This window comes from Synchiropus splendidus, chromosome 4, assembly GCF_027744825.2.
Source record: "Synchiropus splendidus isolate RoL2022-P1 chromosome 4, RoL_Sspl_1.0, whole genome shotgun sequence".
Taxonomy (NCBI): domain Eukaryota; kingdom Metazoa; phylum Chordata; class Actinopteri; order Syngnathiformes; family Callionymidae; genus Synchiropus; species Synchiropus splendidus.
Window position 1 is genome coordinate 22,782,716 of NC_071337.1, and position 24,351 is coordinate 22,807,066.

The 24,351-nt window shown below is 42.3% G+C and overlaps 1 protein-coding gene across 3 annotated transcripts in view; it reads right to left on the reverse strand.

Annotated features, from left to right (window-relative positions):
- The window catches only part of nav3 (neuron navigator 3), a 256,733-nt gene that overhangs the window by 149,877 nt on the left and 82,505 nt on the right, over positions 1-24,351 (reverse strand). The gene's annotated exons all lie outside the window — the stretch shown is intronic.

The window sequence follows — 24,351 nt, forward strand, 5'->3', positions numbered from 1 at the left end:
CAGAAGCTTATATAGGGGTTACAGTTTAACATTCTACCAGTGATTTTTGGCAGAAAAAAAAAAATAAAAAAAAACTCTTTCCATGATCACATGCAGGAACATGTGCAGCAGAATATTTTGTTGGTATCCGGAAGGCTCAACTCCGACACTTCACAGCACCAATCATATCACCAGAAATATGTTCGGCCTTTTCCTGGTCTGGTAGCCTCAAGTAAAATCCTCTTTCAGGGAGATTAAAACAGTACGTTCCTAAATCTTTATATTGAAAGTCAGCGTCTACGCGTTAGAAAGGATAATCCTTCAAAGAGCTTTGCACAAAGTTGGTTGGTATTATTTTGGCTGTAGCCAAAGGAAGAAGGTGGGGCGAGCCCAGTGGTGGATGTGCATTAGAATGTGGGCAGGCCAGCTGACAGAGGCGTGGCCGCACGTCAGGGCTGCTGTCCATCCCTGTAGGTGACTGACACTGATGAGGAAGCTTAGTGCATCTCATAATCCCTCCACATATGGTGCAGCAGTCGACAGCTACTGCTCCCGCAAATCAGATCTGGAGGTGCAATTTTAACATCAAAGTAGATGCTGATCTCTACAGTAAAGTGACAACCTTAACAAACGCTGGGGAATTCATTCCCAACACCAGTTGTTTTGTAAACAAGCAAGCGTCTCACTCTCTAAATAAAGGGATTATACCTTCAGGGGTGAAACCTGCCTAGCAAATCTTCTGACAAAAATGAGTCATGAGTCAGAATCAAACCTCATGTGCGCCACACTCGCCCTTCGTGCTTTAATTTGTAGTGAAAGTTCCCTGTCGCAGTAATGACTTCAGTGTAACGTAGAGAAGAAAGCCATTAAAGCTCAGAGGGAAAACAAATGTGACATAAACAGATCCAGAGGGGGGAGAAACACACAAAGTATTTCTTCAATCATACATTAAGGCGGTGTTAGTTGTGGTTAGTAAATAAAAAAAATGACTTCAACTTTAAGAAGCTTGTACATAATATAGAACCCTGCATGCTCTTCAGTATAGAGTGAAGAAGAACTTCTAATGGTGAAAGGAGTCGCAGCGGCAGCCTACATCTGGATATAATATTCACATCTGTTCACTCGGTTTTCAGCAATGATTCAAAAGGTCCAGAGCTTAACTGACAGCACAATAAAATAAAGTAGCAGTCAGTCCACAAACCAGTCAACGCCAAGTGGAGCAAAATCTTTATCTCAATGAGACGAGGTTGGCATTTGCAATGAAAAGCCGTGGCTCAAGATCGACGTACAGGCATGAATTAAATTATTCCCCAAATTTGTGGCAGAAATGAAATGCAACACAATGGACTTAAAAGGAAAATAAAATGGTAACAGATCAATAAACAGACTTTATTAATCACATACAACAGGAAAAAGCTGGTAAAAGACAATCTGGATAAAAAGTGGCCAAAATAGTGTCGACCACAATCTTTTTCACAACTAAATCACATACTTTTGTTAAATGTTTGTTAAATAATAAAACTGAACACCATAGAAAACACTGCAACCTAAATGACCAATAAACAATACAATGTGTTTCATATAAAATAAATAACTTTTATTGTCTTTTCAATGAACAGTGCGCAGCTCAAACCTACAATGCAAGGTTCAGTCATCATTTGTCAAAAAACAGAATGTTGCTGTATAACCTGACAGACCGCTCCTCTTTTCTTCGACTACACAACCAGGGAATGATTAGCCGGCGTCCACTTTAACTGCTGAAAGCTTCGGTCTTTGACAACAGAACTCAGCTGGTCATCCAAAACAATGACCTCCATCAGCATTGGTCCGCTAGCCTCTTGGTAGCGCTCAAATTCGGTGAAGGGATTTGAGCCCAAGTGCCTTATTTTACAGCTAATACTCAGTGGTTGCACACACTGCGAATTGCAATTTGGATTTTTCATTTTCCTTGACAGAGAAGAATTGCCAAATGACTGCCATCGGGGCTGGCTGCCTCTAATGTCTGCTGTCGCAGCAGTTAGGCGTCTCTTCAGCAACAAGAAGTGTGATTTTCCAAAGGAATGCTTGTCATGTTTATATTGTGATGAAACATTTAAAAGAGTAAAGTGAAGATAAATAACATCTAGTTATTTGTTTTGATGCCAAACAAGTGTGCAAATAAACAGCAACCACCAAAAGGGTGAATGGTTTTTCTTATGCATGATCAAATGAACTATGACATCCATCCAGTCTGAAGTCATTGTGACGCACTCACACTACAAACTACGCCAAAGACAGGAGAATGCCATTCCAGCTTGGTGTGTGAGGCAAGGATATCACTGGAGTAGTTCCCTCCTGGTGGTTCTGTAGGAGTGTAAATGCATGAGCCTGCTAGCAAGGCTGAAGAAGAACTGTAAATCCTCACTTGACTTTCTGTGCCTTTTGAAACTTCACTACTCTTGTTCTGATGAGTGTGCACAATAGCGGTGAAGGTGACTGGAGGAGGGCACTTAAATGCTGCCATAACCAGGGATCTGTCAGTCAAAGACTTAACAAGAGATATTTGACAGCGATTTATGTGATCAGCGTTAGTGGAAGGCTCGAACAAGTAAGGATTTAAAGCGACACAGTTCCAACAGCCTGAAAGAAACAGCAAGACGGCTGCGACTCGGAACATAATTCAAAGCGGCCGAATCATGAGAGGTGATTGTGAACGCCTTTAAATCAAAAGGGTTCGAAAATAGCCTGCAGCTGAATTTCCGCACTGGCCCAACAGAAAAGCCACTTCTCATCTCCCACAAACCACATTTTATCAGTCACCACAATGCCGGACTGCAGCATGAGAACGCCGCAACGCTTTTTTTTTTTCTTCTTTTCCACTCCAAACTTAAAGGCGTGGAGCTTAGATATAATCCATGCCACAACAAGGACAGAAGATTACTTGCTAAAGGAAGGACACACAAGTGGGCTTTCCATATAATCTTGTATCTGGATGTTTTAATAATCGTCTTTAATGTGATGCCAGGGAAGCCCAGAGAATGTCGCTGGTATCGAGGGAAAAGTCCCACATGCCTCCAAGAGCTGCTTCTGAGCCAAAGTGCTGCAGTGGAGAGGGCTGCTTTCATCCCGCATGAGGCGTGCTGGGAGAAAATCACCAGGGCTGTAAATGTCAGCGGAGAGACATTAACACAAATTGTCTGTGGACAGAAAAGGGCATTTTTGAAGCCGACAAGAGGTCGAGCCTTTGATGCTGAGGTGCTCTTTGTGGTCATTGAGGTTATTTCAGCTCTGACTTGTTTCTGCCAGTGTTCTTGACTTCTGATGAATGACACCAAATAACAGAGCTGTTTGACCACGTTTCTGAGGGCGTAGATGAGGATTTTGTGGCCTTTGTGTCTCCGATTTTTATGATATCGAAATATATGTAACCCAAATATTAAGTTAAAAACTATTTGAATCAGTGTTTGAATCACTAATCCTACATTGAAATTGCAGAGAAATGGCATGACTGTAGTCATTAAACATATTTCCTGTGTAGTAAAGGCTTCTTTGACAGTTTCAACACAGACCGGTCGCTGAATCCAAGTCACAGGACCAAGATACAGACAATTTGGAGTCATTCCCCAGGAAAATGGCAGAATATACAAACAAAATGTATTTGTTTTCGAGGCTCCATCACTAACCACTACTTCACCATGCCACAAGGCACAATCGATCACAGCTGAACTCGCAGACTTCAGGTGGCTTATACGTCCGACCAATAGAACTTATTTATAATTGTAGACAGAATTTGCTTTACAATAGAGAGAAACATTGGATACATGTGAACGTAAATTTGCAAAATGTCCCCACTAATACATAATTTAAGGAATCTGTTGGCTTAAATTCATCCGTTGCCAAATCTTGAAGGACTGGTTTAAATACTGCTGAGTCAATTTGCTCCTTCCGGGAGTCAAAGAAACACTGCGTGAGAAAGAAGGGGGAGGAAAAGACAGACCAGATCTGCAAAAAACAGTTGGCTTTTGAGGCTTATTGACAGATGTTTAAAAAGGAGTATCAACTACTTCATTTTTGGTATTTTGCCATGCCAGGCCATGAATTTCCCACCAGCTGATGACACCTCAGAACGAGAGACAGTCTTGAATATTAATAATCCTGTTTAGGGAAATTACATTAAAAAAAATAGCAACTTTTATCATAATTATTACCTCGTTCTCTGGTGATGTCAGGCCAGCATAGAAGGCCTTGCTGGCTCTGTTGGTCCACTACTGTTGTTTTGGTGGTGACCCTGAAGCTCTGATCCTCAAGACTCATGAGTAAATATAGCCACTTAAACATCAGTCTTGTCTTTGTAATGGACTACATACCTCTGGCAGAAGTGTTTCCTCTTGTAAATATCAACAGCAAAAGTAGTCGCTAAAGTTTTAAACTGAATAATGCAGCAACAACAATGGCTTTATTTTGAAGCTGAGGGCTGCTGGTATTGCAACATTGCAGTGCAAAAAAAAAAGGTCTCTCAACCTCGCCCAACTGGAACAGGGACCAACTGGGCCTTTAATGGGGTCAGCTTTTTTTGGAAGAATGCGTATGTAAACAATCAACCAACAAAATGTTCACCAAGGGGCTCAGTCATGAAGTGGATTAAAAAAAAAAACATAATTTCAGCATTAGATGATGGGCTCCAAATGTAGAACCATGTCACAGGAGATTGTCTGATAAGGAACATCTCTCCCAATAATGCCCTTCAGCCCCAGATTTTTTTTTTAATACAGTACTGAAAAGTATCTAGAAGTAAAATATTTATAAACGTAAGAAAGAAGGCGTGACCTTAATTGATATGAAGGCTGGGAAAATGAATATTCAGCTCAAAGCGTCACACGGTAACTTGTTCATGCCAGTGGGAGCACACAGAAACAGGTATTTCACCAGCTCACTGCTCAAGAAATAGACAAGCGTACACTTTGGTCAACATTCCCTGAATATGTTCAAGTTATAATAATCAAGAAAAAAAATTCTTTCATCTCCATAAGTGGTTGCTGTGCATAACACACTCCCAGAATAGATTTGGGTAATGACTCCCCATGCTGCCTGAATAATTCAGTCCTACTTTTCCCTGCGAAGTTTGAGCCAAGAATAAAATATCTAGTAAACATGAGCTGTTTCAGATGTGTGTAGAAGAAGGATAAGTGGGCACAACAGGGTAGAAAATCCACACAGGGAGCACTGGCACAATAGTCAAAGGGAGGAAGGAGGTCAAAAAAGCGTTTAAGAAACACGTGTGTTGTGACTGACAATGGACATATTGTATCTGAGATGTAAGGGCAGGCTTTTTGAATTTGCATTCAGAGTGACAGACAGCAGGAGAGGGTGTGTCGACAGCCAGATATGAAGCCGAGTGAGTAGCACCTTTTGTCAAAACATAACACTACTTCATTGTTACTCTGCCAAAATGGATCGAGGCCAGGAAGCGTTTTATTAATTCATACAAATGTGTGCGAATAAACTCCCTGCTGGCGACATCCGATCAATCAGGTCTTACCACCTGTTGTGTGAGCTCAAGCGACAAATGCCATAATCTTCCTGTCACAACATCCAAACAAGCTGTAACGTGAGAAGCTTGAGAAAATGAAGAGAGTTCAGGAGGTCACACGGAACAGATTCTAAAATGATATTTTTCAAAGCCAATTTTTGAGATTATTTTGGCTGAAATTCAGTCATTTACACCCGGAACAAAAGAAGGATTCATTTAAACTGAATGGCAGAAAGTCATGTAGTAGGACGGCAAAAACGTGCCACACACATGAATTACAAGACTGCACTTGCAGGATCAGCGGCATTACACCAGTGAGTAAAGAGGAGACCCACAGTAAAACAGCCGCTGAAAAGTTGAGCCAGGCTGGATGTCTTAAATCCACAGCACCCATTCAAAGAGAGGAGCAGAGGCACGTTTGCATTTTAACACACGAGACACATACTACAAATTGTGCATCACAGCAATTATTCCCATAATGCACCACAACAGTTGAGGCTCTAAGAACAAGAAATTCATTTATAAATGAATAAATGATACCCCTGTTTTGGGCCTCAACATAGACCGCAGTAGACACGTGCAAAGAACTTAACAATGAGAAATAAATGGTGCCTGTTTCCAACTTCAGCGTTCCTTGGATCCAACGTAGCGTTCCAACATATCGTCACGTCTTTGTATGCAACTAAAGTGAGCAACAAAATGTCAAAACGATTTTCCGTGGATTTTATAAATATCTGTAAGGACTGACTAACTGAGGGGAAGTTTGGAATTTCCTGAGGTTCCCAAAACTGATTCATATAAAGGTTGATAAACTGTCAATATAATCACCATTTGTATTTGACTGTTCTCTTTGTTGTGCTCTTTTGCACGATAACACAGCAGCCAAAAAACAGTTAGGTTGTGTTTTGGAGACACAGAACTATTGATGCATAACGTGTCAGTCCACGATTGCGGGAGGAAACGTTAGCAAGTACTGAATGAATATGATAAAATAGTCCTCATGTTTCCTCATCTCAGTGTTCATACATTCACTTACTCACTTCACCACTTTGGTTTTGCACAGCAATGCCAGATCATGTGACTGCCCTAAACCACCAACCTCACCAAAACATTCTGGAAATTCCATCAGAACCAGTTCAAGGTGTTTACCAGAAATCTTCAACCAGTCTTGCGCGTCAACACACGGATGTGACAGTGGCACTCGTAAACAGGCACCAATATAGCTTCAAACATATGCAGCGGAATTCTGCCGTGTTTTCCTGTGGGATGGCTGAAGACGTGAATGAGCTTTTAAATAGCACCCAAAACCTCAGACTGAGTTCTGTCTATTAGCGGTTGAATGGGTGTGTGTCTGCCTGGTGCATGAACTCGTGCTACATCAGGTCGGTATACAATGACAGCGTGATGCCGTCTAAATGAAAAGAAGCATGAACATACTCCATTGGTGCTTCAAAACCGCGCAAAGCTAGTCTGAAGTTTTGAGCTAAAAGAATAGCTTAAAATAGCAATGATATCACATGGTTGTTGACATTTCCAAAAGCCATTTGACAAATAACCAAAGTAGTTTCAGGAAGAGAACCTACAAAGAATGTGGTAATTGAGACACCCAGTGTTAAGCATTCAACTGCGTTGGATTTTCATTTAGAAGTGGAGGGAGAAATAGAACTCTATCATCACTGGGGCAAACGCTTACAAAGTTCTACCCAAAAAATAGTGTGTGCTGTGTAATGAGTCAGTGGTGATAGGGACATTTTGATAAGGTGATGGAAGATGTGAAGTAGTCGAGGAAGTCAATAAATATTCATTCAGGTGTGACAAAGGTCAAGAGAAACACCATGCTTCTGAAGTGTGGGATGAAACCTGAGCATCATTAGTTAGCAATGGCGGCACAATTTAACAATGAACCTGCTGCAGTTCATGGATGGTCCTGTTCACATGGCACTTCATTTCAAGAGTTGTGAGGCCATGACACATCATTTGCCATTATGTAGTGAAGCATTTTTGAAGCCGACAAGAGGTCGAGCCTTTGATGCTGAGGTGCTCTTTGTGGTCATTGAGGTTATTTCAGCTCTGACTTGTTTCTGCCAGTGTTCTTGACTTCTGATGAATGACACCAAATAACAGAGCTGTTTGACCACGATTCTGAGGGCGTAGATGAGGATTTTGTGGCCTTTGTGTCTCCGATTTTTATGATATCGAAATATATGAAACCCAAATATTAAGTTAAAAACTATTTGAATCAGTGTTTGAATCACTAATCCTACATTGAAATTGCAGAGAAATGGCATGACTGTAGTCATTGAACATATTTCCTGTGTAGTAAAGGCTTCTTTCACAGTTTCAACACAGACCAGTCGCTGAATCCAAGTCACAGGACCAAGATACAGACAATTTGGAGTCATTCCCCAGGAAAATGGCAGAATATACAAACAAAATGTATTTGACAAAGGTCAAGAGAAACACCATGCTTCTGAAGTGTGGGATGAAACCTGAGCATCATTAGTTAGCAATGGCGGCACAATTTAACAATGAACCTGCTGCAGTTCATGGATGGTCCTGTTCACATGGCACTTCATTTCAAGAGTTGTGAGGCCATGACACATCATTTGCCATTATGTAGTGGCAAAGCAGCACAAGTGTAGTAATAGCATAATTATTACAATTATTATAGCATATTTTAGATGCAATCGTGAGGATCTTTATCACCACTTATGGTAAAAGTCCTCACTGCTGAAAGGCTTCACCAGCGATGAGTGCTGGCAGCAATAAGAGCCTGAGCAGCACATCTGCTGTGGCTTTGGTCAGAGAACACCAGCACGACCAGAAAGCCAAACTTTTTTGATAGTAAACATTAGAAGCCTGCACTCACAGCTAGGCTGAAAGTGAAAATAATAACCTGGTCGACAAATTCTGCCGGGTATGGAGAATAAAATGGAAAAAAAGACGGTCAGAGACAGTGAGAGGACAACGATTACCAAGATAAGTCTTCCAAGGGCTGTAACTGGACACCATTATTATATCTGCAACATCAGCAAATGTGGGTAGTGGACACCAGAAAGACTCCACATGGTTTAACAAGACAGTCCAAGACATGATGTCTTTTGTTCTTTTTGACCAACAGTGAGAAGCTTGCTGCGAAAAGGAAGAGGGGACGCTTCAAAAACACAAACCACAGACTTTACTGAACTATTCAGGCTTAACAAGGACAGAGCTTCGGTTCTGTCTCTCACTCGTGTGCTGACACTGCTGGGTTTGTGATGTGGTTTGTTGAAACTGAATTTGAGGATGTTGGAAAACGTATTACCGCGATGAATGGAAGGTCACCTCGGAGATCGATGCTGCAGTTTTGGATGCCCACACAATACTTTCTCGAGCCTTCTCTACTTCAGGGCTAATGTCATTAAAGCATTTGCCAAAACCACAATTTTTTAGAAATATTCAGTCCATAAAAGTAGTATGAGAAATCAGTTAAGCCTCCTCACGAGAGGCATATTACGAGTCTCTACTCCAGTAAACAAGTTGAATTATTCAGCAGTGTCAGCCAGAACCTGTTAAGTCCTCTGACAAATCTTCATCTGGTCAGGATGTGCTGCAGAAGGAGATTATTGATGCTCAAGCGTTTGCAAAGTCCACCTGAGATTGGACCAGCTGGCCGCTGTGCACACAACCTCCTATGAAAGATTCAAGTTGCCTTTGATTGGGGCTCCTTTCATGACTGCCGTAGTTGAGTGTGACAGTTCCACCCTGTGGCCTTACACGCACCGCAGTGTGAAGGTGATACAGCTAGGACAGGAAGGTCTTCTGTCTGTAAATAAATCTCATCTTCAGCTTGTTGACACTGTGTCACTATCTTCACCGCAAACAACTCCCTTTTCTAAATCTGCACTCTTTCATGGCGACGCTTAATTTGAGAATGGAAAGCTGGTTGCAAACCTTGAGGTGCCTTCAAATGGGCACAACACACAAACCATTCATCACCTCAAACATACTTCCCCAGCAGGCTGTTCCTTTGCATTGCACAAACAAAGATGAAGAAGCCATCAGGGAACATAAATGTTTACAGTTTTCTCTTAGCCGCTGGTAGTCTGGCAGACGTTGGGGAAGCCTCTGTCCGGTGACGAGCAATTTATATCTCCCACTTCCCTTCTGGCTTCCTCCCTGCCTGTTCCGACAGCAGGAGCCAGTTGTTGTGTGGGGTTTGTTCGCGGCTCGCCACGTATCTGCTGGTTAAACTTGAACGGTGACCTGTCAGAAGTAGTGTGCTGTTCGCTGAAGTTGCACAGGTGACAGAGAGAGTATGAAGCACAGCAATAACCTATAGCGAATATATACATATATAGGTTCTACACTCCTCTACAGGACCTCCGGCTATCAACCATTTCCCAATGCAGCCTGTTTCATGTCAGAAACCATGAGTCATCGGACCATGACACTTCAAAATGCATTTCCCTGGTGAAGTTCCGATGCTCACCTCCTCTCTCTTTGATAGCAACTGACCCGACATAAAACACAACATGCCATAAGAATGTGTATCGTATACAATGAATATAACTGAGATTCAACTTCTGAAACCACAAGACTACTGTTGCGTTTCCCTGATTGACAAAACCATTTCTGCGTCACCCACTGACCTCAACACTCAACTGGACTCTTGTTATGTCGAACAGCACCAAACTGTGAACCAGCGCGCTGCACCACTTCTGTCAGGCACGTTCACAAAAACGATGCGTGACCTCAAACACTCTTGTGAGAACGTCACAAATCACTCCACTTGTCAATTGTGACACCCACTCCACGGTGATCCGCCTAGACTGGTTTGACGGCATGTCTGAGTCTTGTGCGTCGGTGTGGAAGTGTGAGCTTGACCCACTGAACTAGCGGCTAGCTGTCGCCCAACTTTCACCTGATGGTGTGACACAGGGCCCCTTTAGTGGAAATCGTTGGCATTTTCACTGACCAAGAACGAGAAAAAAAAAAAAAAAACTCAACCGGAGCAAAGAGCAACAAAACAACCGATTAACAACTTGAACTGCTGCAGCAAAAACTGCAATAATGATCCTTGTTTGGGTTGTAGGTTTATTTGTCATTTGGGCTCTAACTTTGTGTGGTGTGGACAACAATTTTCTCCCTAGGATTTTTGTTTGTTGGGCACTCTGGTTTCCTCCCATACACAGTAAATAATGATGCAAATGCATGTCCCTGTCAGTGAACATACATTACTAGCAGCCTGTCCAGGGTGTCCACAGCCTCCTGCCACATGTACTGCAGCTAGAATAAGCTTCTGCAATCCACAGATGTCATGAATATGTGATCTGGATTGACGCATGCTCTCACTGCCATTTTGTTTTTTTTTCACTTGGGAATGGTTCCATGCTCTTGGCTCAAGCGTTTCCCCTCTTGGACAATGTAGTTACATTATTTACAAAGCAAAACATTTTTACATTTTGTTTTTTTTTTACATTATTGTTATGCATTTATTCAGCTGTTGATCCCACACATAATTCAAGTGGCATGTCACGGTGCGACACGTGTGACTCAAATGGAGGCGATCTGCGCCGCATTAGTCTGACCCATATTTTCCTCACGATGTTAGTCACATCGTCCAAACTAGTTAATTCATCACAGACTGAAACCGATTCCACACGCACATGTGGATTTTATCACCAAGTGTCTTTCGCTCGACCTCACGACCTTAAAAGTAACCAACAACTTTTTTCCATGGTTGATTTGTGGTGAAAAATGTCCCAGAGTCATGCATTCTGTGGCTTTTATTGAGTTAAGTCGAAATTTGTCATCAACCAAATATAAAGATGTTTCCTGGAGACAATTATTGCCGTTGGACAAATGAGCTGATTCCTTTCCCTTTTCAAAAATGCTCCTTGTTAGCATTTGAGCTGAGCTATTGCGTTCGTAAAGACAAGTGCTTTTACTTGACAAGCCACTTCTTCCAAACTCAAGCTTTTGAAAAACGCAGTCATTTTACTTTCACGTTGATTTACAGTCTTGTGTTCAAATCCAACAGGGCTGCTTCTCACGGGACTCAGGAGGCTGAGTCACAGACACAGTGTAACCCAGACAGCTCCGGATGCTTCGTCTGCAGTCGGGCAGATCGAAACAGGCGCACTGTGTTTGATGGAGATGGTGTAAGAATAAACTCCAGGCAATAGAAGAGGAAATGTCAGCAGACAATTAATGTTTCAACCCGAAGCCCGAGAGACTGATAATGGAAGATTTGAGGGATGGACACAAAGTTTGACCTTAAAATTCAAGCTGGAGATAAAATAAGTCAAAGTTTATAGCTGCTGGCTGTGACTCTGTTCAGATGCTAATCTGTTTTTATTTTTCAGAATACACAACAATATTTGAGGATGAGACAAAGTAGAGGAAACATCCCATTGGACAATGTATTGTTGAGTACATGGAAGACAAAAATCAATAACAACCTAGAAATCTTCAGAGACTGTAAATCAATGTAACCAGGGCACAGACCAGATTCTATTAGATTCAAAGACCATGCTCAAATATTGATTTATCACTGACACTTGAGGCTTCATCATCACATATTCTGAAAGGCTCAATTGTGTCACCTCCTTTTGTTAACATACTTAAATCCAGGATTGTCCAGATTATGCAAGAAGAAACACAAACACACACAAAATCCTAATCAGATTCCGAACAGCCTGCGGCTCATTCTGAAATCTGCACGCATGAGAACGTCCTGTTGCGGAGATTATCCCTCATTCTCCAGCCTTCCTGGCAAACTGAACGAGCAAGAGACACAGCTCACCGCTTACAGAGTAGTATGTAGAGGTGGGAGGTTGGAACTTGTGCCAGCCATACGAACACACACAGGGATGTGCAGAACACACACCATCCAGACACACTTGGCTGAATTAGCTGCAGGCCCCCTCCTCCCCAGCCAGACTATAAACACAAATGAGAAAAATTCAATTTCTTACCTATGTGTTTGTTTCCTCATCCCTCGTGTCTTACTCTTTTGTCCTGGTTCCAATCCAATTTATTCTAGGGGAACGTCCGCGCAGCCAATGGAGAGAAATGCATGCTAAACGGCTAATTTGATTTTATTCAAAAACAAACGGGCGTTTAATGCAACACAATTCTTCAACCTGATCGGATACGGATCAGAGCCCCCGGCAGGAGTCTTATCACAGTGTGTTATCTCCACAGTTCTCACAAAGCTCTGTGTCTGAACATGAAGGTGATGAGAGTCAGCACAGCGACTGCTCTTCAGTGCTTACAAATCAGAGTTGGAATCTGAAGTGTACACAAAGCAGTGACCTCTGACACCTTGACCTACGCACGGTAATTTGTGATGTAATTACATGCATACAAAAATCATCAGTTAACCACCGCTTAGTCCTGTCCAGGGTTGTGTTGCAGTCTATCCCAGCGGTCATTCGGCGAGAGGCAGGAATAGACCCTGGACATCGCAGCAGGAATAAAGCAGAAACACACACCATTCACCACACACGCCTAGGGGCAACATTAGAGTGTTCAATTAACCTACTGAGCATGTCTTTGGACTGCGGGAGGAAACCAGAGTACTCTGAGAAAACCCTCGAAAGCACAGGGAGAACATGCAAACTCCACCCAGAAAGGTCCAAAGCTGGATTCGAACCCTGGACCTCCTTGCTGAGAGGCATCAGTGCTACAGTAACCTTTGCCAGACAATAACCAGTACATAGCTTGGTGAATGGACTGTCACCCGACTTATTATTGTTATTATTATTCATTTTTTTACCTGTTTTCCAGAACTTTCTCACATAAGAAAACAGGCAAGGCTGAATAAGCATTGACACACCACAGTTTATATTTTCATGGTTTTAAAAAGCGCTGAGCGATGAAGAGAAACCGAGTAGGAAGAGGAGGCGAAGCTTGGTCTGTAGTCACCACCGCACTCATCTTCGGAGTGGCTGGCTAGGTATGAGGCATGAGGTCTGCAAACACCAACAAGCTGAACAAGATAGTTGGCTCTGTCTTTGGGAAGCACAAGGACGTTGTGGAGGACGTGAAAGAGAGTAAGAGCAGGGATGACCTTGACAGCATGTTCACCGACTCCCCTCACCCTCTCTGTGATGAACTGCAGTCTGTCAGAGGCCCATCACCGCACTATTAGGGCTGAACACTTCAGACGCTCCTTTGTTCCAACAGCTGGAAGACTATGAACAGACCGAAATATTGATTTAGATTTTAGATTTCAGATTAGATTGACAAGAGCCATTTTGATGCGTGGTTGATTTCGATTTTTGTTACAGATATTTTAGTCAATTTTAACCAATTTTGCTTGACTATGGAAGTGACTTTTGGAGAACAGGCCATACTACACATATATATATTTATTTTTCTAATAGATAATTAATAATGGATTTTGGCATTTTGAAACATGAAACAATCATGATAAAAATACATCTTTCCTTTTCATTAATAAGGGTCAGCCAAGAAACAACTGGCCAGGAGAACCCTGCATCTGAGAGTGATACCGTGGCAAATAATAGAGTTCAACTCTGTTACCGATTATTTCACTCAGACGTTTGTTTTTATAAAAAGTTACTTTTGTTACCTTTGGACGCCCTGTTTGAAAATCCTGTCTGAAAGCCTGCTCTGGATTCAAAGCGTCAATAAAAGAGCTGATACATCCTTGGCATTTCTTTCATTGATATGCTATAAAGCTGACCTTGTTTTACAGGCTTCCCGTAATGCAGAGCAACTACCTGCTGTGTACGGCCAAGAGAAACCTTCTGTGTGCTGTAAGTGCATGTGGAACAGGTTTCTGCCGCTTGGACACAATACCAAAATATTTGGCTGTGAAACTCGAGTGAAGTGTAAAATTATATCCACCTATAAAATCAATGAGTGATCGTGCACCGGAATATGAAGCAACATTTCCAAGAGGATCACTTCACTTCAATCAAACCAGCAAAGGACGATGAAAGCAACGACACTTCATTTGGAGACACAAAAAAGACTCTTTGAACCAAGACATCACAGCAGCAGGAAACCCTGGCCCTTTATGAAATACTTCCTCATTGATGAGATTCCATGAAAATATGCAAGATATTGAAATTTTACAAGGCTTGTTTGATTAATAGCACCAATTCATGACACGGTTCAGGGAGCGGATTTACTGGCAGCATAATTGATGGGTGATGTCAACGCAGCGGGGCGAACATTAAGATGAGATTTCCTCCCAATCTGCAAGCGTGAAAATTCCCACCACTCAGGATGAACTTGTAGGGATCAGAGTAATAGCCAAACCATCTGCTGGTGAAGATTTGTGGAAGGCGCAGAGAGGTGAGTCCCAGGTCTGATTTCCTCTATGCGGCTGGATGATTGGAATTTCGATAGAAGCGAGAACTCACAGCGTTTGACGGAACAAAGAGTCTTTCAGTCACTTCAATGTATGCATTGACTCGAGATGACATCATGAATTACAGGACGGAGCGGGAGAGAGGTGAGGACTGAAGGGCAAGGGGTGAGGTAGAGGGGAAGAGGAGTATTTTAGAGGCAAAGGAAAGTGGAGAAAGGGGGTGGGGAGGGGGGTGCATTTGCCTGTAAGGTTTTGTTGACACCATCTGACAGCAGCAGGCAGAGGAACTTGTGTGGACAAGAAACACCCGGAAGGTCTGACATGTGTTCTGATAGAGAGATGGACTTGTGGAGAAGAGGAAAAAAATAATGAATGAGAGGAACATGGTAAGGGATCGGACAGATTCATAGTTAACTCACTAGAGCAGATTACAAAACTGCTGACTTACTTAAGGAAAACATTTATGATTCTATATTGCAGTTTTATATATTGTATCCCAGAAATAAAAAATAAATTATATATATATATATATATATGTATATATATACACACACACATAGAGGTGTCAGTTGTTCAATTCACTGCAAGAATTGGAGAATAAGGAGACACGGTAAAAGCACGCAGCAGCCAAATCCTCCATTTATGTGAACATGGGCCACTAAACACCTTCATCTCTTCTGTGTCTTAAAGCTAAGGAGGAGAAAGCACTTCAAAGAGCACATGAAAAAAAAGAGTTTAACATGTGTTGAGATTTTCTGGAGCATTATTCACAGCTGACACATTTACAGTGAGTGAGACGGGATCAGGAGCTCAGTGGGGGACAACGTGAGGGTTCAGAAGCCGGGTCTTTAACAAGGTGTTAGGCTGATAAACGCAGGCGTTCAGACCTCTGTGTGGCCAGACAGCGCTAAAGACAAAGCGTCGAGGTATCAGACAGAGACAGGAGAGCTGCCAAAGTTACAAGCAGCCCATTATAGGCTTGGAATTAGTATATCTGTCCCCTGCCAAAATCCTTTAATACCAGCGGACCACGTTTTTATATTCCAGACATTTATTCGAAGTGACGTTCTTCTGGAAGAGAAAAGGCACTGAGGCTCTTGAATTGAAGCCAGGTTATTAGAGGAGGGCGAAAGGTACAAATGCGAAGGGGTGAGGTTTTGCATTCATGTGACTAAAACCACCTGCAGTCACATAAATCACCACCAGAGCAAAGAAGAAAAGCAACAAAAAGGGGGCCAAACTCCAGGGGCTGACAAGAAAGGAAGTTGGATTTAGCAATGAAAATAAATTATTTGGGTCCAAATCATTTTTTTTAAATACAGCTCAGGTCCTATTGTTTTTAATTTCCATAATTTAAATACTGGCTGGCTTCCCAGTCGTCACTGCCAGTGTGCATTATCCCTTTCACCGCAACCAGCGTTCATCACATAATCCCAACTCTCCTGGACCACAATCGAATTTATGCCTGAACAGCTTGTGCCTTTCGAACCGTTTAAATGTAACTTGTCTGTTATGTCTCCTTACATCACAAAGCTCAGGCCTGTTGTTTGTGTTGTATTTAGGTCCAAGACACGCATGGTGTCACGACCTGTAAGCTCCCACGGGTTTCTCATCAATTCGCTTCCCACCACTCCCTGGAGAAAACGTTACACCACAGAGCTGACTGTTCATTAAGGTTTCTTTTGCAGATCGAAGCATAACTGAAAATAATTTATTTTTAACTGTTGAACCAATTTCTGATGTGTGTGTAACACACAAACAACATTTGTTCGTTCCATTCATTAGACTATTTTTCTGATTATCACCCCAGACTTGCAATATCCCCACCCATCAATAGATGGCAGTGTTCTGTTGAGGAGGGGGAGTGAAGCCCCCTGCAAAAGCAAAGGCTCTGGCAATGACAGACCTAACCTTGGGAGACGACAGTTAGAAGAAACATCTGACGGCACCAGTCACAGATTCTGTGTTGCCAAAGCATTTTCTCCCCCTCTGACTGGACGATTACCGTTTTACATATTTATGATACAAAATTAGGAAACACAGTGACAGGCACCAAGGGTGACATTTGACTGGCAGGTAGAGTCAAACACACCATGTGGCTCGCTTCATATTATCATTAAAATGATCAGGATCATTGAAGGAGAAGCTGTGGTCAGTGTTGCAGCCTCGCTGTGAAGTTTTGTGAGTCCAATTCTGGTCAGACTTCAGTAATTCAGCTATGTTTGTTGGCGACTTGTTTCTCATGATGAGGCAGGGGAAACAGTCCAAATCTGACCTTTGAAATGAGTGAAGACTCATATACCTCAGCATCTGTTACTGTTTGACAATTAATCCTGCATCAACTACATCATAAATCATTTTCCCCTCATGTTTGGCAGAACGTACAGCTCCAGTGAGAGCGAGAGAGCAGGGAAGGAAGCAGTGGTTGGAGAAAATAGGGAAAATTTGAGGGCAGGAGACAAAAAACTAAGAAGGATGTTATGGTTTGGGAATGCTGAGGAAAAGGTCAGCTGCCACCTCAGCACTTTGATCAGAGGAAGCAGTGGCCTGGATAAATCCTCTCTGGTGGTTTATCCCTTTATTTTTTCCATCACCAGGTGTGGGGAAGAAGGGAAGGAGGGGGAGTTAGCCGGCTCCCCAAATCATGCACAAGAGAACACAATTTATTTTAGATATTTAATTTCCTCTTGCCTTCCATGCAACAGTTTCATCACATCCTCAGACATGTTCCCTTCTTCTCCAAATATAATGGAATGTGGTGCAATTTAGTCGCCATGCAAAGGACACTTGGGCTTTCAAATAAGATTCGAGCACAGTAGCCGGCTCTGCAATTGAAGAGGAGATAATGCCACGAATACACTTCTTATTAGTGAAGAAGCTAAATGCAATAATAAAAGCCCTGGCATCTTAGAACTGAACTGAATAGATGACTGAATAAAAGCCATAGATTAATTTGCTAAGTGTGTGTGACTCTGTCTATATGTCTAGTGTTGAACTGAAAACCTGATGTGGTCCAGCCTCTCATCCTCTGTAGCAGAGATGGATGAGTAGTACAGTGCAGAAAATGATTGAGTTCGCATGGCAATATTTGCTCAGTACCTGTCCTCCAGAAGGGTAAACGGAAACACTATGAACAATTCTCTCTCTGGTGTTGAAATAAAGGGTATGACAACCGTCAATGTCAGATCTGTGCAGAGCATTTTATCATGACTTGGTGCCAGAGTGACCTGTTTACTATAAACACCAGGTAATCTTTGTGGTAGTCACAAAAAAGATGCGATGGTCTGTGATGTTCTGGAGCTTCGGGGTTTAACTCTAAACTCATCACCATGGGTCTCAGTGGTCTCATGACATTTTGTTTTTTGCTTCAGTCCAATTCCAAGTCAAGAACATGACAACATGAAAGTAACTGTCGGAAACATGAAATGTTATACCAATGAGAGGGAAAAAAACAGCTCAAACCTCAACTTGGATGTTTTATCTGACAAGAACCTGAAACCTTCAGTCTGACAAGACCACCCTTGTTTGGAACATACACTACTCTACACAACTGGTCGATGATGGAAAAGCTCCGGGCTAAGTGGATACATGTCTGCTTGATGTTAGTGAACGCCGGACACATTTTGACTTGAACTCAGGGGGGACTCTCAGCTGCTACATTTTCAAATGACCCTCCACGTATTTCAGAACAGCCCTTAAGCAACTAATGCTGGATCAACTGCACCAAATCAAATCCTGATGTCCATTTTTGGTTTTTGTACGTCCTTTAATGACATGATAAAAAGCATGGACCAAGGCGGCCTTGACAGCACCTTTACCAGCTGAAGCGTGGCATCGAACCAACCACCGGTTGCACTGCAGGCTACCTCATGACCGATGACAAAACCCTCACATACACAAAAAAGCAAACCGACAACAGAGTAAAGCTCATTTAGGAGTTTTCCAGTCCTGCGAGATGAGAGTCCTGCGGCTGCCGCTCCTCCGGCTGCTGTGGTCAGATGCTATAAGAAAGATGGACAGCCACTGACAGGCTGAAGAAAGACTAGAGCTTATTCCTCTTGGTTTCCTTGACGTTTTGGCATTCAGGCAAGGTGGTGGCGAGGACACGGGGGTGGGTGGGGAGGATTGCATAAATAGTTTCTACCGTTGTTGAGTTCATGACCCGTTTCCTCAACATGCAGGTCTTTACGCTCCCTCTAATTTGACAGGGCTCATGTTGCTGCCGACTGTTGGCCCTCTCTTTGCTTCACCTCAGTTATTTATCCAGTATCACGACAACATGCCAGCACACTTAACTTGTCAGGATTATAAGGCCATAACAACTTGTACTTACAAAAAAAGAAGGCTGCAAATTATACCGCCGTTTAATTAAGTTTGCAGAAATGCAGAGATGAGGTATTCATCTTCCGACCAGAAGAGCACAAATAGCATCAATTAAGTTGTTTTCACTGGACCCTGTGATTATTTGGGCCAGAGGAGGAAGACTGAGGCCTGAGAAGACCTTCTCCCATCCTGACCACCGACATCTCGGGTTGCACCTTAAAGTGCAGCCTCTTTTCCCTCATCCCAGAGCCACTTAACGCTCTGTTTGTTTGTGTTTCTGGGCGTGTGTGACATTGAGTTTGTTGGTTCAAAAGAGTAATAGGCACAATGGTACCGGGTCCACATTTGTGTCCTAAACACAAACCCACATCAGTTAGCGTTAGCGTGATTCCCAATGTTGGTTTAGCTTCTGACTGGCAGTGAGTGACAGGGCTAATGCCACACAGATGAAGCAAACAGAGCACAATTGAGGAGGATTTGCTTGCGTGGTTGGTAAGAGACAGAAGTTTGGTCATGCCTGCTGAAGATTAGCGTCTCAAACAAAAATCCTGAGATTCAGCACGACTTGGGCAGAAAGAAAATTGACACCGATGCACTTAAAGACTATCAACAGAGGCTTGTAAAGGCAGGGGCTGTAGCGGCTGTAGCGGCTCCACTCGCAGAATGGGAAGATTAAAAATGGCAATGCAGCTGCAACACAAACAGATCTGCTCAGACATAAGGTGCTGGTATCATATAGAGTGCAGTTGGCACGCAAACCAGAAAGTCTTCCTTGACAACGTGAACTCATAAAACCGCCTTGAGCAATTTCATATTAATATTTATGCGCGAGGTGAAACATGAAAGCAACCAGCAGAGCTACAAGTGAGCGCAAGAGAGCTTCTTCTAAAGTGTTGAAACACTAAGGGAGTCAATATTTATGAATGAACTGACCCTTTTAAACATTTTATTGGGGTTACCTGAACAGCTGTGTGTACCAGCACCTACATTTTAAAAAACGAGAGGAACAGTTTTCAGGCCTTCTGTTAGAAGCGTTCTGCTGCCTGCTTCTCTTTCACAAGGAAAAAAAAAACAGCCAGAGGGGAAAACAACAGACTGTTGCCCCACGTGCCGCTTGGCAACTATCATTTGGCAGCCAGCCCTGTCAATCTGGGCTCCATCACGGGACCCACCTTGAGAGAGAAACCACCACTGAGCAACACAGATGGGACACCATTCAGTTGCCGGGCTCTTTTAATTCATCGGTTCATGTTTGCCTCGTGATGTTTTTTGTAAAAGCAGAGAAATCATTCATAACAATCTGTGCTATCTTAAATTGATGACTAAATGATGTTCCCTCTTACAGCATATTGACATGCTTTCTGTTGCCACAACTCCATGGTCACAAATTAATTCCCGTGGAGTTACGGGAGTCAAAAACACCTTTCAACTCAAGTTCATTTCAGTGTCTAATGAGGAGTGCTGCTTTGCAATTCTCAGCACAAGGGCGACCTCTGGTGTGCACCGTTCAAACTACATATATAAAACTTTATAACAAACGCGTACATCTATAATACTGTTCACATCACGCAACAGAAAAACAAAATCTGCAACAGTATCGAAATGATAAAGCTTTAACACATAACAGCTGTCAGATATTTTTCATATACTCTCAAAATGGAGGAGAAAAAAAATATGGCGGAAAACCTCACCGCATCTCTGCATTTCTAAGAAGAGAATGATGTATCAGGATCTATTGCATGGACTATCATCTCTTGGAGTTTAAGATTTTCCTACATAAATACAGAGGGGTTTAAGGGTATGAAAGGTCAGTGGTTACATTATGACTAATGCTCTCCAACACAAAAAAATGGACAATCTCGGCACACACTGAGATATTTAATCCCAGCGTCAGGAAAGCGGCTCCTGCTCGCGGAACATATATCTTTTTCAATTTAAGGGCTTGCTGAAAAGACAAGAAAATAACGCGCTGGGTTCAACTGGTCACCAATGGAGCGTAACCATTATCTACACTGCAGCCACAGAAAATGAAAGACGACTGATCATTTTACAAAGGAGGAGGGAGCCACAGTCTTCCTCCCCCCGACTTATCCCGACTCTTTTCAGAGGGCTATGAAGGGTGAGTCAGTATTTTCTTATTGTATCATTAAAAACCATGTGGCCTAATTTATGGCTGCGTCCTCACACTTCGGACTTCGGTGGCACAGAACCTGACTGGACTCAAAAGCCCCATTGAGCTTTAATAACATGATAAATGGAGCTGTCACAGAGTGTGACCCCCACTGAAGGGGCACTGCTCTAAACTGTATGTTGAAAAAGGCGGCTTCTAAGGCCTTCTAAGCGCTCCTTATTCTATTTCCATTTAATTGTATGTAAGGCTGAATGGTGAGCCAATAGATCAATCCAGATCTACTGCAATACAATTTCAAATATGTAGCAAAATACAGATTAAAAACTCTCACGTTAAACAGAGCACTCGAGCTGCTACTGTCATACTTCATACATACGTTTCCATAAAGAAGTGGAGTAAATAAATGTTGGCAAAACTGTACAGTCAGTCAACACTGTAGTGCTGTGATATCTCTCCTTCTGTTGGTAGTTTAGTATTTGCCAGTCAGGCAGCTGAATCAACACAATCGCTTGCTGATGAAACAGCAGTGAGGAAGACAGGATCAGGGATATTTCTGCTCATATTTGCATGTCGCAAATCCAGCGTTAGTACTGTGAGATTATAGCTGATCAGAGGTGACAGAGTCAGAAGGCCTACTTATGGGGTGTAAATGGATTGATAATGATGGAGGCGAGGAGTAAAGTGGAGTGAAGGGAAGTGAAATCTGTGACGTTGAATAAATAATGTGGGCTGAAAACATAAAACATAATGGTGTATTTGCTTGCACTTTTAAAGACGGTCTCATCTACGGTGTAATCGCATGTTCATCAAAGACTGTAATGCATTAAAAATGACAAGGATTTCCTGGATTAAATGCAACCACAATGACTTTTTCTCATTATAGAGAGGCAAATAACACCACTCCATACTGGACAATGCTATTACAACAGTTTATTTAGTCCACCGCGTAGAATACCTTGTAAACGTTGGTATAATTTCCATGCAGTACATGATCATGAGCCTCCATAACGTCTTCCATAAAACCTTGAATGCATAATAATTTTCTATGAACATACTAATAATTCATTAGACATGAGACCTTCAGGTAGTGTTGCTGAGCATTTCTTTTCGTTCCTCTGAACATACCATCCACCATTAATGTAAGCTTTGAGTTTCTGTCTTTTTGAATTATTCATTAGGACGTTGCTACCATTACAGCTCAGACATCAATGACTGTAATAAACAGTGCCAAAAGACAATTATTAAAAAGTTGGAATATTTTCAGGGCTCAGTGGCTTCATCTCACACCATTTTTATTGACAAAACTCCAGACCTTTTAACATGAAACATCCTAAAATATACAATGTATTAGGCAGTGACAGATGAAGTGTGATGTGACAGTTGGTGGTAGACAGAGTGAGGGCGACCAGTAAGGAAGGCTGTGGGTGGTGTGGGGGGTGAAGCCAGAGAAGGCCTTGTCTGCAAACATCAGAGCTGGACAGCAAGCGCTCGAGCAATCCCACTGTCACCAACACTAACTCTTCCTGTCAAAGAGTCGATGAAGAATAGGGGGACGTGAAATAGCGACTCTTCTGTGAGACCGGCTGGTTTCAAGTTGCAAAGAGTTTCAGTTAAGTCATGTTGACGCTCCAGTGATGTCACAAGGAATTTAGATTAGGGAACATTTCAATGTGTTAGAGATGAGTCCACTAATTTGATAGTTGAAGTTAGCCAGAAATATGTCATACTGTGAGCAAAAGATGTTTCACAGTCACTTACAAGACGGGCCCCCTTGTGCGTACACTCTGCTCTCCTTCTCTCACTCTCTTCAACAACAGTTCAACATGCTCCTCTCGGTATAGTCTTGCATATTCATATAGTCTCCAAATCAGTGAAATCATTGATTCATTTTTGCAAGCCATCGCACTGGAAGAGAAAAAATATAACATTTCTGTTCCAGATGCTGCATGTCACTTTTCCAGACTTTAAAAGACCTTCTGTTCGATACAGTACATGGGAGGCCCCATAGCAAGGATTGGGAAAGACAAGACTTTGACAGAAGATCAGTATCACGCAAGAAGCAGCGAATGTAAAACACTAATTCATCTCATACTGTAGGTGTTTTCATTCACTTTAAAATACAACCCAAGACACACGCTCAAATATTGATCCACTTGCACTGACACAAATCCTCTCCTGACATTCTGAGAAGTTACTCCTCTTATGGATTTGCTCATTTATGTGACAGAGTAATTAAGAGCGGAGTCACTGTTCCACCGTGCCACACCTCGCTTTGACCTTGACAAGCTCAACTGCTGATGAACTGAGTGGAAGAGCAATAACTTTTAACAACCAGTCTTGGGATCACTCCAAAAATCTAATCTTTTTAAACCACATTGCTGACTATGGAATCTGGGAGTGGGTCCAAAAAGTGCCACACGAGGGTATTAGAAAAATGCAAAGTTTTAAAAGAGACCGGAGGAAATGGTGGCTGGCTAATGAATGAGTTTGATGGAAGTAAAGACCGGGCGATCGAAGCAGGAGATGTATTCGTCTATTGAATGGTGGCAGGTTCAACTACAGGTCAGCTGTGGGTGTGAACAAACAGCTTTTAGTACCCTCCTCCTATACGAGGATCTTCAACTCTTCAACGTATTAAAAGTGTTTGATGAATGAAAAACTTTTCCCATAAAAAAGCTCATAGTTTATTTCATAGTCCAAATTAATAATAGCACTCCTTTCCATTTTGTAAATATGACTGTTGTGTGAATGCTAAAAACTGCAAGCTAAACAATGATAAAAAAAAAAATATATATATATATATCCATATGACAGTGACAGAAACTGCTCACACATGACAGTCAGTGCAGTCGTTGGAAGTTAGTCCTCTGTTCTACAGACACTAATAATGAGGGACTTTTCCCACTGAATCTCCCTTAAAGCAGTATATTTAAACGTTTTACATTAAAGCTTTGGTCTCCTGGGCTGATGTTCCGGGATGAATCAGCTCTGTAAAGTTTGTATTTCTCTCGAGCTCTCTCTGTCTGAGCTCCCTTTCATTCATCCTGATGAAGCAATCTCACCTATTTCAGTGAAACACAA